Source organism: Artibeus jamaicensis, unplaced genomic scaffold (assembly GCF_021234435.1).
Source record: "Artibeus jamaicensis isolate MK-2021 breed Jamaican fruit bat unplaced genomic scaffold, CSHL_Jam_final scaffold_1019, whole genome shotgun sequence".
NCBI lineage: Eukaryota > Metazoa > Chordata > Mammalia > Chiroptera > Phyllostomidae > Artibeus > Artibeus jamaicensis.
The window spans coordinates 1,470,248-1,490,635 of NW_026522025.1; positions in this window are offsets into that span (position 1 = coordinate 1,470,248).

The following is a 20,388-nucleotide window of genomic DNA, read 5'->3' on the forward strand; positions in this document are numbered from 1 at the left end:
GTCCGAAGGATTGGAGGTATTTAGCATCTGAGGCCCCGCCCCCTCGGCGCGAACCCCCACCGGGCCCAGGCGCCTTCGGTGCTGGGACTCCACCAGGCTTCCTCCGGACTACCAGCCCCCCGCCCCCGGGTCCTAGCAACTGAGCGTGCTCCGCTGCTTCTGGGGTTCAGAGACCCAGTCTGCTGGGCTGGTGTTCCCCAGCCACGGACGGGGGTCCTCTTGCTGACCACAGAACTGGGTGGTAGCTTTTCTGCGGTTGTCACTTAACTTGGGGAGCTTGAGACAGGCTTCTTGATCTGGAAGATCAAGAAGGTGGCGCTTCTCCACCCCACCCACCAGTGTGCTTGGCCTGGTGGAGGTGCTGGATAACAAGTCTTTCAACTGAAATGCCCTGAAAGTCAACAGTTCTGTGCCCACACCACCCTACACACGCAGAGGTCCAACGTCCCCGTGCATCACTGTCCTAACACTTACGGCCTGTTGTCCTGTTGTTCTCTATTCTTCTATTGATGGTGAGCTCCTTTACAGCGCAGTGCTGTTACAAAGAAAGTGTTCAGAAAATCTTTGTGGAATGAAAATGATTCCTAAGTTCACAACCTCACATTCCTACTGTTAGCCAAGGTGGCTAAGAAAGTATCCGGAGCCAGAAAAGTCCAACGAAGGGCTTTTATTCCAGACAGGACACTGCAATGAGGCCGAATGGAATGCAGCTACAAGGGTAAGGGTAGAAGGGCTTTTAAAGGTGTCTAGCAGACCGCTCCACACCTGGGGAGGGTGACGCACCCTGCCAATTTGCTCCAGGTGTCCTGGGTATCTGATCATGGAGGGCTGATTCTGTAGAAAACCCGAGAGAGAGGGGAGAGGACAGTGGAAATTGAACCGGTTTCCAGCAGGGTTATGCCTCAGTTGCTTCTTATGTGGGGAATCTCTTGGTCAGGTATTTAGCTGGTGACTATACATTCTCTGTTCCAGCGTAGGCGGTGGAATTTAAAATTTTTAACAAGTACCTTGCTAGGTAGGCCCCCACTCCTCAAGGGGCTCACAGAAAAAGGAAGAGATAATGGTTTTCATAGAGGGTAACTAGTATTCCAAGTGCTGCAGGATCATAGAGATGAAACTCTAAACTGGGGGATGGAAGTAATTATTGAAGACTTATGAGAGGAGTGGACACCCTACCAGAGTCTTGAAGAATGAATAGCTGTCAGCCAGGCAAAGAAGAGGAAGAGTGTGACAGGCAGGGGGAACAGCATGAACCGAGGCACAGAGTGTGGGGATCAGCTGCGAATCTACAAGTCCAGTATGACTAGAGTACATCTCCCCTGGGGAAAACTGTTATCCCTAAAGAAGTTCCTGTGGAGTTAGGTAGCGTCTTCATTTGGGTTCCCCAAAAACAGCCTGAGGAAAGGGGTTGGGTGCTGTTAATGTGTTTGGGAGGTAAGCCCATGGAACTGAGCAAGGTGGAGAGAATGAGGGACAAATGAGAGAAAAAACAAGAAAAATGTGTGTTGTTGAGCTGATTGCTATAGTAGACAACTGGGCTTAATCCCACTGTAGACTCTTTGAAGAACTACGTAGAATGTGCCTCAGCATCGTCCTACGAAAGAACAAGGAAGCTGGTCATTTACATCTTAATTTCCATTCCCACTGACTGAGGGTTACCTCCAAACCCCAACTTGAAAGCTTTAACATTTCCTGGTTAAGTGTGCCCAGAGCTATGCAACCTTCTAGAGTTTGTGAGAAAACCTTGAGGCATAAAAAAGGGGGACCAGAAAACTTTTGAGATGGGTTGCTGGCAACATGCATAGAACTGTTCATTCACCTACATTGAAAGTACAGATGAGGTGTGGGCACCACAACAATCTTCTATAGAAGGTTATGGAGAAATACCCATCAGAAATATCGCATTTGAGCAGTTTAAAATTCATAAACCCTGTCAACACAATCATCAAGATAAAAATTAACAAGTTTCCCAAATCAACCCTAGCGTCTTATAAAGGCTGTGAGAAAATTTTAGTGTGGAAAGGGTCACTGAGGACTGAGGAGGAACGAGGACCTTTATTAAATGTAGAAGATGGATAAAATGAGTTTGAGGAGCCAGATTCTATTCAGACTCAGACCTGATAGCTTTATAATGTGGAGCACATCTCTTATACTCATTGAACCTCAGTTTCCTTTACCAACAAACTGAGTCAAGGCCCCTGCCTGCCACAGAGTACTCAAAGTCATAAATGGAATGAGAGATTAAAAAGAACTTGACAAGTATAATTCCAGTAAATACAGAGCTCAACATGTTTTAGAATAATTTACTTAGACACTCCTTGATTTCTCTTCTGAGGCAGGCTCTGTGCAGATGGTGGAGATAAAGAGGTGCATATAACACTGTCCTGGTTTTTAGGAGTTCACAGTCCAGAAGGGGAAAGAGATTTAATCAGTAATTACAACCCAGCATGACCAGCATGCTGACAGAGGAAAGCATGAAGGCTACGAGAACCCAGAGGAAGAGCACACAGCCCGGTCTGGGGGAGAGGGGATGGGTAAAAAGAATGTTCAGACAAAGCTTCATGGAGGACAGAGCATCTGATGTTCAAGGCCAAGTAGAAGTAAGCTGGGCAAAGAAAACAGGAGCACAGGGAGAAAGGATGGTTGAGGTAACAGGAGAAGCATGGGCAAAAAGCAAAAGAGAATGTATCTGAGGTATAGAGCAAAGCAACGAGTGGCTGCATCAGTAAGTAAGGGCAGATTCTGGAGAACTCATATATGGAGTACTTGATCCTCTGTGTGATAGAAACTGATTGACAGGTGTTTAAGCAGGTCAAGGACATGGTCAGCTGCTCTGGTTGATATGTAGAGAGTAGATTAGAGCCAGCAAAACCAGGAGGCTATGTAGTAAATGCTCTGTACAAGTGTATGTAGCAAGTAAATGGCAATTTGAAAAGTCAACAAACATGTTTTTATAAAACTGCACTGTTCGATTTATTTTTTAAAAAGTTTTAAAATCAATTATTAAGTCAGACTAGCCACACGTCTATGACTCAATAGTCACATGCAGCTAAGTGGCTACTATACTGAACAGCATATACAGGGTGGGGCAAAAAGGTTTACAGTTGCTTGTATGAAAAATAATACAAGAATTAATAAATAACATAAGAATAAACTCTGTGTTTTGCATAGCCACAACTGTAAACCTACTTTTGCCCTACCCTGTACACAGTGTTTTCCCCACTGCAGAAAGTTCCACTGGGCAACACCGATGGGTAAGTGCCAGTTAGGCAGAAGAGATGGAATGCCTGGGAAAATCAGCGCCGATGCTGGCGGGACTCGGTTTAGTTCTGTGCATCAGCTCCTCTTCGGGGAGTTGTACAAGAGGGAGGGGAGACTTTATTCCTGCAAGAGTCCTCAGAGACTTCCCTTTTGTTGTGGGAAATAGCAGAACGTGGAAGCGGGACAGGAATGCCCCCATGTAAACCCTAAGAGCTGATTTTCCCATGCTACCACGCAGCACGTCCCTGGGAGATCTGCCTTTCTGGAGGATCTCCTATGGTTTCTGTCTCCACAAACAGACAGCCACCTAACACAAAGCCCAAGTGCCTTCCTTTTGACAGAATAGTCCCCGTAGAATTCACCCACTCCCTATACAAATGTTTATTAAAGTAAGGTGTTTTATAAAAGCACCTTTTATGTGCCTGGCACTGAATTAGATGCAATATGGAATGAGAGAGACAGTCATAATCACATTTCTCACATGCACAAACTCATTTAATTCTCAGAACATCCTGTGCAGAAGATGAAACTGAGATTCAGAGAGTTAAAGTAATGTACACAAAGTCACTTAGAAAGTAGCAGACCCATGGAAAACTGGAATGATGCTGGGAAATTCACCCATGTTATCTCGCAACATTCACATCAGAACTATGCCTCTGATGTTTACAAACTAATTGAGAAGAAAAGATTAATGCACACAAATCCAGTTTACAATTAATGTCCAAACAATATGGTAAGAGCTGTGAATGATACAGATATACTCAGAAATGTGTAGAAACATCAAATAGGGATGTCTTGGGTGGACATCATGGAAGGTTTTTGGGGTACCCTTGAGCTGAGTATTAAAGGATGGGGTGGGCCATGGAGGGGTATAGTCAGCCAGATAAAGTGTAGGTTGAGGAGAAGAGAAATGAAAATACTTCAGAGAAAATACAAATTAAAACCACAATGACATCATATCACACCTGTTAGAATGGCTATCATCAATAAATCAACAAACAGCAAACACCGGTGAGCATGTAGAGAAAGGGGAACTCTTTTGCAGTGGTGGTGGGAATACAGGTTGGTGCACCCACTGTGGACAGCAATATGGAGATACCTCAAAAAATTAAAATTGGATCTGCCTTTTGACCCAGCAATCCCACTTCTGGGTATATATCCAAAGGAACCCAAAACACTAGTTTGAAAGGACATAAGCACTTTTATGTTTATTGCAGTGTTATTTGCAATTGTCAAGATATGCAAGCAGCCCAAGTGTCCATCAGTAGAGGAGTGGATAAAACAACTACAGGACATTTACACAATGGAATATTACTTGACCATAAAGAAGAGAAGAGTTTCGCAATTTGAGACAGTGTGGATAGACCTGGAGAACATTATGCTAAGTGAAATAAGCCAGTCAGAAAAAGACAAGTACCATGTGATTTCACTCATATGTGGAATCTAATGAACAAACTGAACTAACAAGGAAAATGGGGGCAGACTCATAGATGGAGAGCAGATGACAGCTAGTGGAGGGGGGACTGAGCAAAAAGGGAAAAAGGATTCATGGACATGGACGACAGTGTTGCTGGGAGGAGGAGGGTTTTAGGGGAACTAAATGGTAATGGAAAAATACGATAAGGATTAAACAAAAAATAAATAAGAGAAAATACTTTTCAATCCACCTTGTCATTTGTATTTCTACTGTGCGTATGTTGGTTTGGCCTTCTAGAAATATTATTGATTTTTTCTTATTTGGTTTCTAAGTTTTGTTAAAAAAGAAAAAAACCCTGCCTTATGCCAAAGCTATCAAAGAATTATTTTAATTATTTGAGGATATCTTCTTAACCTGGATAAAGTATTGAAATGTTAAAACATGACTGAGCTCCACAGATAGTAAAATATTCTCATGTTGAAAGAAAGAGAAAAATCAATAGTGCAAATTCATTTGTCCTTGAGTTTCTTCTGCCTTTTTCTTCAGATATCTCCCTAATTAACTGATTTCATTCAGGTCTCATCTCAAATATTACATTATTTGAGAGGTCTTTCCTGACAACACTATTTAGATATTTTATAGTTTTTGTAGTATTGTAATTGGTTTTTTATGTTCTATAACTTTTTTCTACTTGCTTTATGCATGTAGATAAATAGTATTGATTTTATAAGTTATATTATAATTGTAAAATTCAGTGAACTCTCATATTATATCTCATAGTGTTTATTGTTTCAGATTTTCTTTAACCTATGAGAAAAATCAACAGCAAAAGGGTAGCTGTCTGTTCCCTTCCTAACCTTTTAATGTATGTTTTTTCCCTGTACTATTGCTTTAGCCAAAGTCCCTAGTATTGCGGTAAAAAGTAGTTTACAGCAAAGATTCATGTCTTTTCCTGATATTAAAGGAACTGACTGACAGTGACCAAAGGGGAGGAGAATAACGGGGAATAACGGGGAAAGAAGGGGAAGGGTCAAGTCAAGGAAAGTGTATGAAGGACCCATGGATCAAGACAACAAGGTTGGGGGGGCGGAGATTGAATGGGGGAGGTGGGGGATGGGTAGGGCAGGGGAGAGAAATGGGGGAAAATGGGGACAACTGTAACTGAACAGCAATTAAAAAAAAATTTTAAATAAAGGAGCTGCATCTAAAGTGTTTCCATTAAATGTAGTTTTTGACAGAAAGTTTTGGTCAAATTCAAGATGTTTTTAAAGAATTTTTTAATTACAAATAGATATTAAATTTTATGTCAAAAGTTTTGTTTTGAAACAGAATAAAATATTTTTTTCTTCAATTGAAGAAGTGTAGAGATACTTCAGGGTTGCTATGACACTCTAAGTGTCAGGTATCCAACTAGATGTATCTTGGTGCTCTGCCTTGCATGGTTTCCATCTGGGCCCGAGATGATTCCTTGAGTTCCAGCTATTGTGATTGTATTTCAGACAACAAGAAGGGGGAATGTTTTTTACCATACTGCAAGTTGCACATACAATTCTATTTACATCCCATTGAGCAGAATGTGCTCACAAAAGCACTCCTGGCTGAAGAAGAGATGGAAAATGAATCTCTATTATGGGCAGTTGTATGCCCAAATCAGGGCTGGGTGCATAATTGGCAGGGTCCAGTGCAAAATGAAAATGTGAGAACTGTTATTCAAATATTATTAAGAATTTCAAGGTGGCAACATCAGAGCATTAAGGGAATCTTTGGACACTTTGAGTATTGCACCCAGTGTGACTGCACAGGTCACATACCCAAGAAACTTATAATGGCCTAGGGTTCTCTGAATATTGGGATTCTTGATTTAATGAACAAGAGGAGGAGAACAAATACTATTGAGGGACAACTAGAAGTCTATGCCTCACTATTTAATTTAATTATTTCTGCCTCTATTTTTTTCCTTCTTGTTTCTGAATTTATCCCTAGTTTTTAGTTCTTGAATTGAACATTTAGTTAAGTGGTTTCTTATTTATGAAAAATATATTGTATATTTCCTTTCATGTACTTAAATAGGTATTATTGTTGCCATTTTACAAATGAGAAGAACAAAAGCCAAGAAGTTGGATAACATAATCAGGCTCAATGAGCTAATAATTGGCAGTTGGGATATGAGCCCAGGCAGCTTGTCTCTGGATTCCATGCTTTTAACTAGGAAAATGTCCTACCACTTGACACTGTGTACATTCTTATTTCATTTATCACTTGAGCTATAACTTATTTTCTTATACCTCTCTTTTTAATTGTGGAAACATGTTGAAAATGTACAAGTCTAAATTATAGTGTTTAGAGATACACACTCAGGTGATAAAACCATAAAGAAACATCCAGAAGTGATCATTATAAAATCAGATAGGCAGGGAATGGGGGGCACATGGGCCCACCATTAGGGCCCATGAAGGGGCTTTCAGAGTGACTAGAAAAGTTCTGTCAATATTGGTGCTGGTTGAAAGGATGTTAGCCTTATAAGAACTCATGAAGTCACACATTTTTTGTATTTGTGTTTTCTTTTACAATAAAAGAAATATGTTATTTCTGTTCAAAAGCACATTTCCATCTCAAACATTTTTCTTCTTATTCCAGGTTTAAGACTGCACATAATTCACTATAATAATTGTCACTTTTTAATATGTTTCATTCTTATTTGAGTCTCACAATAGCTCCTGAGCCAGGTTTTATTCCTACTTTATTAATCAGGAAACAGAGAGAAGTTATAAGTTGCCCAATGTAACACAGCTAATAAGAAGTAGAAGTAAGATTCAAAACCAGGCTTGATTCCAAAGATCATGCTCTTCATTAATATATTCCATTAGCTCCCAGCTTTTTCTATTTTGAACTCTCAGATCATATCAGTAACATAAAGGCAGCCTGATGGATTTAATGGACAGAGTATTGTATCAGTGATGGGTGGGGTGGAGAGGTACCTGGATGAGTCAGACTTGGTATTGGCTTGAGGAAACTACAGCTTAGTAGAAAAGACATTGTGTTAGTTTAAACTGAAAACATGGCCCTTTATTAGCTCCTAATCATGGTAAGTCATGTCATTACAGAAAATGTACTTGGCATTGACATCACTGGGTAGCAAAAAGGAAGAGCTATTGACAAGCTAGTCTGGTGGGCGTGAAATAAAAACCAATGGTTTCTTAGCACAATAATGCCAAGGGCTACTGTTCTGAAAGGAGCAAGGACAAATACATGGCAATAGAAGAAAAAGGCCGTGCTTGGTAAAGCTTGATTGTCTCCAAGAAATATGAACATCATGCACCTCATCTTTGGTGAGACATAATTATGTCTTGGGTGAACTAATGAGGAAATCAACAGTGATATCTTCTCCTTAAGAATAGACAACAACCAAGAAGAGTAAGAGCCAAGGAAAAACTGGTCCAAACCAGATGTATACAGAAGGTCAGAGAGGCAGTGTGTCTTCCTTCAGAGATAAAGGGTAGATTCCCAAAGTAGGGAGTAAGAAGCAAAGGATTTCCTCACGATTTTAAGAGGAAAGGTCAGGGAAATTAAGAAGAGAAAAATGTCCCAAGGATGTATATTCCCACATAGGCCACCCTGTTTTTTGAAGATCCAAGTCGGAAAAGCTTCCCCTTTCCATGAAAGGGACTGATGAAGATGATGGGTTCCATTCTCTTTCTCTCCCACTTGCAAACAGCTACCTCCATAGGAAACTTTCTATATGTTGTGTATCTTTTCATTTGGGTGACATTAGTAGAACTGGGGATTCCAGGTAGGGTCGAACCTCACCAAATCCTTAGTATTTACAGACTGAAGTGGAGAATGCATGATAATCATCTATACATTTATTTTTTTAATTCAGATTTTGTACTATGCATTGTTTATGCTGTAGTTTCTCCTCTTAATGTACATTCATGAGAATTTTCTCATGTCATAAAGTATTCTTTGATAATATTATTCCTGTTGCCATAAAATATACATCTTAGCCATGCATCATAACTAATTAAACCATTTCTTCTTGGATATTTTTGTCAATCAGGTCTTACTTTTTTATGTTATAAAAAATGCTGCAAGGAGCACCTTTATACAGATATTTTTGTTCATCATCTCCGATCACATTCTTGGTTTCAATTTCAAGATATGAGGTCACTGGGTCAGAGAGGATGAACTTTTCAAGGCTCTTGAAACATGTTTACAAATTGTTCTCATGACCTCTCCCTTTATGCTCTCACTGGCAGAGTGTGCAAGTGCCTGTCACATGATACCCTTGCCAACATTCTGGCTGTGATGTTTACAGGAAAAATGTTTTACCCAATTAGCCAGGACACATGAAGTGATAGAGTTTAAGCATCTGCCGAGAAGGAATTTGAGAAGTTTGGTTTAAACGTGGAAAACTGATTGCAATTGTCACAGATGGAGCACCTGCAGGGAAAAAGGAATAAATCGTTTTCAACACTTTATTTCCATCAGGAGAGAAGGGTGTGTATCACAGAATCATGTCCCTTTCAGAAAGAGAGTGTGTAGTAGGAAATAGCTGTGCTGAGTTCTCTGGTTTTAACGGAGGAACAGATCAAGATCTCCAATTTTCTTCATGCACATGCACTTAACTGGTGCTTATTTGTGGAATACTTGGAAGAAAACAAAGTAAAGTATAAAAACCTAGTTTATAATGGTAGTAGATGACTTGATTTTTTAGACTTATTAACTACTAAAACAAAAGGCCTAGAGATAAATGATTCTAAGACTCCCGTTGTGCTTGGTGACCCAGTGTCATTAAGATTAGACTTTCTTACTGATGTGACAAATACCTAAACACACGGAGCTTGAAACTGCAGGGAATAAAACAAGGCTGTCACTGACTTGTTCAAGGAAGACATTCAGCTTGAACAGGAGGCCTAGAATCCCATTTTCCAGTAGTCCAAAGGTTGGGGAAGTTTTGGGTCATTGTGTCTTCAAATAGTTCTCAGTCTCTTGCTCTCTAGTCTCTTCTGGCACACCTATGATGCAAATGTTGTTATGCCTCATGTTGTCACAAAGGTTCCTTAAACTATTATCATATTTTTAATTCTTTTTTTTTGCTGCTGTTATTGGGTGGTATTGTGTTTTTTTTCCTACCTTGTCTTCCAAAAAACTGATCTGATCCTCTGCTTTATTCAACCTACTATTTATTCCTTCCAGGATAGTCTTCATTTCAGATACTGTATTTTCATTTCTGACTGGTTCAAATTTTTTTATGGTTTCTATGTCCATTTTCATCCTTATATCCATTGCTTTAAACTCTATATCTAATAAGTTGTTTGCCTCCATTTCATTTAGATCTTTTTCTGGAGATTTCTCCTGTTCATTTGGAGGCATATTCCTTTGCCTCCCCATTTTGGCTGCTTCTTTGTGTTTGTTTGTATGTATTAGATGGACCTGTTATGACTCCCTGTCTTGGTGGGTGGCCTAAAGTAATAGATGTCCTGTGGGGCCCAGTGCTGCAGTCTCCTTGATCACCTGAACTGGCTGCTTCAGGATTGTTCCTCGTGTGGGTTATGTGGGTCCTCCTGTTGTAACTGAGTCTCAATTGCTATTGGTTTGTACATGCATAGAATCAACCCTCAGGCTGGCTGACTGTGAGGCTCAATCCCAAAGCACAGCGTGTGAGCTATTGTGCAAAGGCTGACCACATGAAGTGGAATTTGCCTCTGCAGGGCTTAGCACCTGCCAAGATCTCCTTTTGGATATGCCACATGTGAAGTTTATGGATCCTGCTGTGATGTTTTCTGAAGCTGGCCACTGGGCATGTTGGTTGTGGACCTCTTGGGAGGGACTCTGGTGCAGGCCAATGTGATTGGCCCTGGGCAACCTGTTTGGAACTACAAATGATCCACAGTTTTTGGCTGCCTGTACTAGGACTGGGTGGGCATGGGAAGGACGAAGCTGTGCACCACAGCTGGCTTTTATCGGCACCAGCTCAGGGCAGTTCAGCAAAAGTTTCAAAGCTCTCCAAGATCTACCTCTGCCTGCTACCACCTGCCACCTGCCTGTTGGGCTCAGTCACCAAAAAAGGCCTCTGGCAGTACTCAAGTTGCACAAGGTGGGTTCTCAGTGAGTCACCATGTAGGGGTGAGTGGTAGCCACCAGGTTCATACAGATTCAAACTCAGTGCTAGTTTTAGGTCTGAGGCCTTTCAGCAAAGGTTCCTGATTTTAGTAAGTCTAGCTAACACTGCTGGGTGCTCACACACCATTGAACATAAAACAGTTTTCGAGTATAGTTTAGCCTGATAAAAACCTGTATCTTCACTAAATTCATCAAAATAGAATGATGACTAATATTAGCTAGGCCTAAAGCTGTATATTTATTTTATAATTAATAAATATGATTACTTTTCCAAAACATCCATATTGCATTTTAATACATCTTAATTGCATTTTTTTTGAACAGCCTAAAGTTTTCATTTCCCATCATTGTGTGATAGGATATGATACATATAGGTAATATACTATGATATACACAAGCTTCAGAGTACAATAAGTCTAGGAACAAATCCTGACTCCATCAATCAATGTAGTTCTTTTCTTGGCCTTTAATGGCAAACACGACTTAGCTAGGCCTGCCTTTCCAGCCTCACCTTACTCACCTGCTCCAGCCCTGCAGGATCTTTGCTGTTGCTCAAACACCTCAGGCTTGTTTTCCTTTTGCAGCCTTCATTGTTCCCTTTGCTTGGACTGCTCTTCCCTCAGATCTTCAACCACTTTCTCTGTTGCTTCATTCAAGTCTCTTTTCTTTTTTTTTTAATTATTTTTTTTTGTTACTCAACATGAGTACATTTTATTTTTATTTGGGCAAAATATAACAAACTTTATTATTTCCAACATGTTTAAATGCATAGCTCAGTGGCATTAAGTGCATTCACATTGTTGTGCAACCTTCACCTTTAACCATTTCTAAAATCATGTCCCTTTTCAAATGTTACCTCCTAAGAGAAAACGTCCCTGACCACTCAAAGTGGGCCCCACCTTTAGTAACTATCACACTATCCCTTTTTCTTTACTATCTAAAATCATAAATTCCATTTAATTATTTGCCTACTTATTTATTAACTCCCTTCCCCCTTGATAAGCTTTATGACAGCAGGAACATCACCTGCTATGTGCTCTGCTGTGTCTCTAGCAGCTAGAATACCCTCTGACACACATTGGGTATTTAATAAATAAGTTGAATGAATGATTGAAGAAATGAATGAGCAAACAAAAGCTATGATAACTCTATACAAGTATTTGGGGAGTACACAAAAGGTGCACCTAATCTAAACTTGCAGCTGAATAGGAGCATGATCAAAGGAGATTTCCTAGAGGAAGGGAAACTGTGAGCTCAGTTTTGAAGGAAAGTAGGGAGGAAAAAAAGGATCCTAGGGAAAGGACACAGAGATGTGAGGAGTAGAACACATCCACTGAAAAAGAACACAGCTTGAATATTCAGGAAACTGCAGATAATCTGGAATGACTCCACAATAATCAACAATAAACTGAACAGGAGAAAATGGCTTCTGTGTGGTTAAAGGAGTTGAATATAGTCTCTGAAGCCCAGTAAATGATTCCAGCCTCTAAAGTGCTAAAAACACCATCTTTCTAAACGCCCCAAAAGGTGATCAAAATAATTTAGAATTTCCTTCCAGTAGAATTTCCAGCCATATGGAAAGTTAAGAACAACATTATTAGGGAGTCTTCTCTTTAACACTCTCTGTGTGTGTCCTGTCCACCTACCTTCCACACCTACTCTCCCATGAAGAGCTGACAGAAACCCAAGCCAGCCACTCATCGGGAAGTCTAACAAGATCTATAATTGTAAACCAGATTCTCTGATGTAATTATAAATAGCTTCTGTATGGTGAGTTCATCTCACATAGCTATATTTAATAATAACCAATAATTGCTGTTGTTGCTATATGTGTCTTGGCAGATGTTTTAAGTGGTAGTTCTTCCACTTCTACTCGCCCAACAATAAACCAATTGCAAAAGATACAATTTCACATGCATATATTTTTGTTGCTCCTACAATTGCCATTTTAAGAGCCACAATGTCTTCCGTATTTGGAGTGAGAAAGGGTACGTGTTGCTTTGCAGCAGGTAAAATGCTCCAAACAAAAAACCACATTCATACTCCAAAGAGTTTGTAATCCAAAAGCAGGAGTGGGCCTGCTATGTTACGCTGCAGAACAACCCCCACACAACACAGGCTAATGGAGCAGCAAATGGCCAACACAGCTGGAATGCTTTGTAAACCATCCCCCAAATATTGCTGATCTTTGAACACTTCCCCTATTCAAAATACAGAACACCATCTATTATCAGTAACCTCTACAAAGCCAAATGAGATATTTAAAGTGGCCTTGAGTAAAGGTCATTTTCCAAAAGTGTTCAGACCTAAAAAATAAAGCTTTTTGATGAAAAGTAAACTACTGCTCATGCACATTACCCTCCACCCTCAATGGTAACATACTCTATCCTTGTCAGAGGCAAATACAATTCATTGACTTTTCCTGATAAGATGATGCTAATCAATGCTTAAATGAAGATCTTAGGTAGTATCATTTGATGGGACATAGGAAAGACCTAGGAATCGTTCATTTAGCATACGTTCATCAACCATTCACAAGCTGGCACTGTTACTGCCTTCTTTGTTTCTAACATTTGGGGACAGTAAATAGAGAGGTAACTGGGATGTAATGGAACAATCATTGGAATGAGAATCAGAGATTAGCTTTTGATTCCCTACAAGTCACCTCACCTTTCCAAACTCCACTTTTCCTAACTGTAAAATGGAAGTAATTACTTGTATCAACTTTGCTACACTGTTTAGAAATTAAATGAGACAGTACATATTAAGGCATTTCCTAAACCAGAAAGCACTGAACAAATGTCAGACCTATTATGTAACGTCCATTGCTTCTCCTGTGTTCTCCTAAATTCCCATGGGAGCTCTTCAAATGACCCTACAAGCATACCTATTTGTTGTTTTTTAATAGATTTTACTTTATAACACTTTTTGATTTACAGAAAAGTTGAAAAGACAGTGGAGAGACTTCTTACATACCTGCACCCAATTACCCTTATTATTAACATTTGTTACAATTAATGAGCCAATTGTGATACACTATTATGAACTAAAGTCCAGAGTTTACTCAGATTTCCTTAATTTTCCCTAATGTCCATTTTCTTTTTTAAGATGCCATGTAGTATACCACATTACATTTATTAACATGTCTCCTTAGGTTTCTCTTTGCTTTGACATTGTCTTGGACTTCCCCTGTTTTTGATTACCCTGATAGTTTGGAGAATATTGCTCAAGTATTTTGTTAGGATGCCCCTCTATTGCAATTTGTATGATGTTTTTCTCATGATTAGACTGTGCTTATGGGTTTGAGGGAAGATGATCACAGAGGTAAAGTGTCATTTTGACCATACCATATCAAGGGCACATACTATCAATATGATTTTGAGATTGATGTTGGCCGTAATCATTGGCTGCGGTATGTTTGTCAGGTTTCTCTACTGTACAGTTACTCTCTTTTCCTCTTTCTGTACTTTATCCTATAGAGGAAGTCACCAGGTATAGTCCACATTTAAAGAGTCCACACTAAATTATGCTTCCCCTCTCTGGGTTTGTTTTTACTCAAGAAAAGTAGTATTTCCAATGGGATACAGCTTGACCTCTTACATTAGAGAAAGTTGAGGCTCAAAGATATTTCCAAAGAGTTAATAGGAACTGATGCTTTTTGGGGAAGAAAAACTACAGTAAGGATAGTTTTCTATCCCAAACCTTGAAAATCATAGTTCCCATTTTTCCCTCAAGATAAGTTTTACCTTAAAGGAAAAAAAAAAAGTATGTTTACATTGTTCAGTTTGCCGTTGAATGCTTGAGAGGGCCTGTCCTCTTCATATAGTCCTGTTTTTTTTTCTTCCTCTACTTTCTTCTCTGCACCTTCCCTAAAAGAAGAGCTCATGCATTCATTTCTTCTTTTAGATTTTTCCACCATGCTACTTCAAATATGTTGCTGGTATAATTTTCTGAGATAAAAGAAAATTAGAATCCAATCTTCTCTCTGAGGGAATATTACCTTTGAAGTTCAGGGAGGCATCAGAATCAAAGTGAAATCTACAATTTACTTCCTTACAACAAATTCTGGGAAGATAAAACTAACAAGATACAAAAGGAAAAATCTGTTTCAAACTGATAATAAAGATGCTGTAATGAGTAGAAATAAAGAAACATAAGGAAGTCATGAATAAAAGTTACTTGGTTTACAACAATTGCATTTTCCTAAACCTCAGCAACGTGAGCAGCCGAAAGTATGTAAATCTCAACTGTCTGATTCTGCCTTCCCTGGGCAAACTTCATCTCTCAAATACCAGTCTCTGCGGCAGAATAAAAACACAGTGAACATACAAATACACACACTAAAATTTGACACAAGGAATTTAAATGGACTAAACTATGTCATTAATATTTGTTTTAAATGAAAGTTATGTGAAGGCAGTAACATTTTTCTAAAGATAACCATGTAGATGCACAATTCTTGCCATTTTCCCCTACCAAAAATATACACATATCCAGCAAAGAAACTTCACATTCAGCTAACATACTATTAAGACAATTTTTTTAATTTTTAAAAGATTTTATTTATTTATTTTTAGACAGAGTGGGAGAAAGAGAGACAGAGACAGAGAGAAGCATCAATGTATGGTTGCTTCTCGGTGCCCCTCACCAGGGACCTGATCTGCAACCCAAGCATGTTCCCTGACTAGGAATGGAACCAGCAACCTTTTGCTTTGCAGGCTGGTGCTCAGTCCCCTGAGCCGTACCAGCCAGGGCAAGACAAATTTTTTAACAAAGAGTAATAGAAATGAAAACTTACCTTAGTCACAGGTAATACAGTATAAAGGAAAGGATACTTGTTTTAGAACTGGAAAGACTTGAATTCAAATGCTAGTCTTACTGTTCACTAGCTATATGACTTTAAGTGAGTTACTTAACTTTTCTGAATCTCAGTTTCCTCATCTATAAAGACACAATAGGCCTACTCATTGTATATAATTGCTACGAAAATTAGAGACAATGTAGGTTAGATGCATAGCAAAAGCCAAATTAACACATAGCCAGTTCTGAATTAAAAAAGAGAGAAAGACTATATTATTGTGATGCTCACAGAGTTTAAATTTAGTGGAAGAAATGCGGATTAATCAAAAAATAAAATTATAAAATTATCAAAATAATTAATTCTACAAAGCAATTTAGATAAAAGGGAGGTTTCCTTGAGAAAGTGATGACTGAAGTAAAAGAAATCATTTCAATGAAGCCCCAAGGAAGAGCAGAGCAACTGAGACAAAGGGCAAAGGAAAGAGAATATGCAAAGCTTCTGTGATGGGGGAGATGATGGTGCTTTTAAGGAAGTGGAGTTCAGGCTCAAGGGACAGCAATATGGAAGGGGTGGCAGGAACCAGGACAAGCAGGGTCATAGAGGCCATTTTAAGGGTTTTAGTCCTTGCCCTACAAATAATGCAAAGCCACTAAAAGATTTTTTTTAGGATTTTATTTATTTATTTTTAGATACAGGGGAAGGGAGGGAGAAAGAGAGAAAAAGAAACATCAATGTGTAAGTTGCCTCTCACATGCCCCCTACTGGAGGCCAAATTCCCAGGCATTTGCCCTGACTGGGAATCTAACCTATGACCCTTTGGTTCATAGACTGGTGATCAATCCGCTGAGCCACACCAGCCAAGGCTACTGAAAGTTGTTGAGCAGAGCAGTGACATCATCACATTTTTAAAAAGCCTCACTCAGCTGTGGGAATAGGGGCAGGAAAAGATATAGGAAGGCCTGAGGAAGCCAAGGCAACAGGCTAAACAGGGGATGAGGGAGGCACCAGAAAAGTAAATGTAGGCCCAGAGAGATTAAGTGATGGAGCAAGAATTATCTGTAGGGCAGGTTCATCTTTTTCCAACTTTCGTGTTTTTTCACCTTACATGTCATAATAAAATACTAAATACCTTCAATGAACAAATATAGAAAGCAGGATGCTTATGGTATAGCCCATTGAGTAAAGAAGTTTCCCCAGCATCCAGCACTTAGGTTTATTCGCAGCAACATAATTACATGGAGAAAATGGAGTGGACAGAACAGCAGCCTTCACAAGATACATGAGGAAGGGAGACCCAGGGTGGTGGGAAGGATTACTGGATATCCAAGTTGCAGTCCCAGCTCTGCCTCATATATTTGGACAGACAAGTCCCTTCCTCTCTTCAGACCATCCCCAACTGTGAAATGACTGAGTGGAACTAACTGGCCTCCAGGGTCCTTTTCAGCACAAATGTTTCTTGCACTATGGAAGACACATCTATGAACTATGAAGACAGGTTATTACAGTGGTTGAGAATGCAGTTACTGAAGCCATCATAGGAGCGAACAATAAGTGCTTACCATGGGCCATTGTTCTAAGCATTATATTTAAATAGCCCTAATCTTCCCAAATCTTGTGAGTTGGAACTGTTAATATAATCATCAACTTCATTGTATAGTTGAGAAAGCATAGGCACAGAGATGTTAAGAAGCGTGCTCAAAGATTTATAATTATTAAGAGGCAGAGACAGGATTTGAATCTAGTAGTGTAGATATAATGCACATATCTTCCTGGGATACCTGGGTTCAAGTGGCTCCAGTGTTGTCCAGCAGTCTGATTCTCTCTGTGCCTAGGTTTTCTTACCTACAAAATGGCAAAGCTAATAGTCTGACCTACAAGTCTTTTGTGAGGACTCGCCAAAGATATACATATAACATGACTAGAAAAACAGTGCCTAGAATGTGGTAAGTGCTGAGTAAATGTTAGGTGTTATTATTACGTGGTGGCCCAAGGAAGAATGCATACATACACTTTGGGAAACACTCATTGGCAAGAATGACTCATTCTGACCCCAAACTTTCATGGTGTTTCCAGGGGAAAGAAAGAGGCAAACTTTGTACACTATGAGACCCTGCAGAGGATAGGTGTTTTCTGTTCTATGTGAAAGATTTCTCCTGTATGTTTCCTTTTATTTATGCCATCACTGAACACTTGAAACTAGGGAAATACATGGTGATGCTAAATAAAATAACCTATGTACAAAATATCATATCATTCCTATACCTAATCCAATATGATTCAAATTAGGTTTGAAACTTCTTAGTATTATTATTAATCAATTTATTGGGACCCAACCAGCATTTAGAAGAAATGAAGTAATAGAATAGTGTGGAGTTGGATGGAAAATATCAGAGTGTATTGCAGGTAGTAAATGTAAGTATTGCTTGTTTCAGAGGGAGATGGGGAAAATAAATGTTTTACTTCTCAGTTTTCAGACAGTTTGGATAACACTGAGCTAGATTATTTATTCATTCAACAAACATTCACTATGTGTAACTTGTGTGAAGCATTCTGCCAAGAAATAATTCACAAGAAATAATTAATAATTTCAGCTTTACCAAGTTCAAAGTAAAATGGGAAAAACTGATATTAAACAAAACAAAAGTGAACCTTATGAGGCCTGGGCTTCCCTTCCTAGGAGAGGAGTGGTGTTAGGAGGGAAGGAATTTTTGAAATTGCTGAAGTGTCATGGAAACCACGTGGCCGGGGAAAGGGGTGCTTTTTCTGTCATGGTTGATTGTAGCTTGGTAAATTTTCTTGGTTTTTAGATTTACCTTGATTAAAAAATTATAACACTTACCTGGCCAGGAAACACCTAAACAATAAGATATGAATCACAACCTATGTAGCTTATTTGGTGTATTTTCTTGCTTTCTGACAGATTTTATTTCCTACAGAACACTGGGCGGGGGGACATAGGGTAACATGGGAGAGTACTAGATCTTGTCTGTTCCTTTTCCTGTAGATCCTATCATTATGGGTTAAAAATAGAAGCTGTTGAATTGTGGGAACTGGATATAGTTAAAACCCCACTATAATTAATGCAGGGGCCCCACAGATTGTTAATGAGGCTGTTTGTATTAGCACCTGCTCCTGGAAGAGTCTGGCATTGGCAGCCTGGCCCCTTGAGTCAATTACGGGGAAAGAGGAGTAGAGGGAGGGGTCTCCACACGGCCTCGTGGGTGTTTTCTGAGAGTTCCTGAATTGGTGTTATTATTTTCTGCTTATTTTGTTGCGCTCACTCTGTGTAAGAGACTGGGCTAGATGTTAGAGGAGACAGAAAGGTGAGAGACACAGCCCTTGCCCACAAAGAACATACACAGATGGACAAGGCTTTTCCACAAGAGACAGAAGCTCAAAGCGAATGTGGGGCAACAGAGTTCAGAAGGAGAATACTGACCTTGGAGTGAATCTTGGTCCTGCCACTTTCTCGCTCTGTGGCTTCAGGTGAGGTCACTTAACATTTCCAAGCCTCAGTCTCCTTATCTGCAAAATCAAGATAATTGGGTACTTATGAGAAGTAAATGACAGCCAGGGGTGGAGCATATCACTGAGTGAGTAGTATGTGCTCAATAACTGAGCTGACTACACAACCAAAGTACCTGCAAAGAAATACCAATGAAATGCTTCAGAGCTTCAGAAGAGGAAAGTGTATCAGGAACAACGTCTTGAAGGTGGCATCTGAAATGAACCTTATTTCAGGATTTGTCTGATGTTAAAAGGAGGAAAAGCAGGAGGGGATAAATATTTCCAGGGAGGAATGGCATCAGCAAAGGCCTAGAGGCAGAAAAAACTGAGACATCCCAACTAGTAGATGTGTTTTTGCTGGGAGTTGAAGTTACGTAAATGAATGAGTCAGCCTCCAACCTCAGAAAGCTCATAGTCTAGATGGAGACAGACACACTGAAATTAACAGAGTGACAGCACTTGTGACAGAGGACTGTGCAGGGAATGTGGGAGTCCATGGAGGCCCCAAGCTAGGGATGACCAGATGCAGATGACAGAAGATGAAGAGGCTAGGACCAGCTTCTAGGGTGGTGGGGAAAAACTATCTGCATGGCTGATGCTCAGCAGAAATGCTAATCAGAATACCATACTCGACACATAGGATAGGACCTAGGAGTAAAGAACATGATGAAAATAAAAACTGGATTTGTAGCAGTGAGAGAGTAAGAGAGGTGGCCAGGGGCAGGAGTCAGAAAGAAAAATGGCCGAATTCTAAAACATACAGGGGGTGCCATTAAGTGTCATGATGAGGCCTGGGGTTGACTAAGAAACTGAGTGGCTGAAGTGGAGGGAAAGTGAGTCACTGGAGAGGAGGTGTTCAAGGATTGGTAGGATGGAATGATTAAAAAGATTATTGTTGAGTGACTTGAAGGGCAGAGATAGAAGAAAGGCTATATGGAAGAGGTCAAGAGCCAGGTGTAAAAATCACCTAGAAAAGTGGGATTATGTCCTGCAGGGCAGTAGATGATCTGGGTGTTTGAAATGTGTTAGATACTTGCCATTGAGCACCTGCTGTAGATTCATTATAGTATCTCTACTGTCGGTTTGGACATTGGTTAGGTGCTGTGACAGGAAGGTCCAAAATAAGTGTATTCCTTTGCCATGTAAATCTGAGTTGGTAGTCCATGGCCAAAATGACAACACTAATCATCCAGGTCCCAGGGCCTGTTTGTTTTGTTGTCCTGCCAACTTGTATGTCAGCTCCCACTGTAACGGGTACATTCCTATCAGCTAGAAGGAA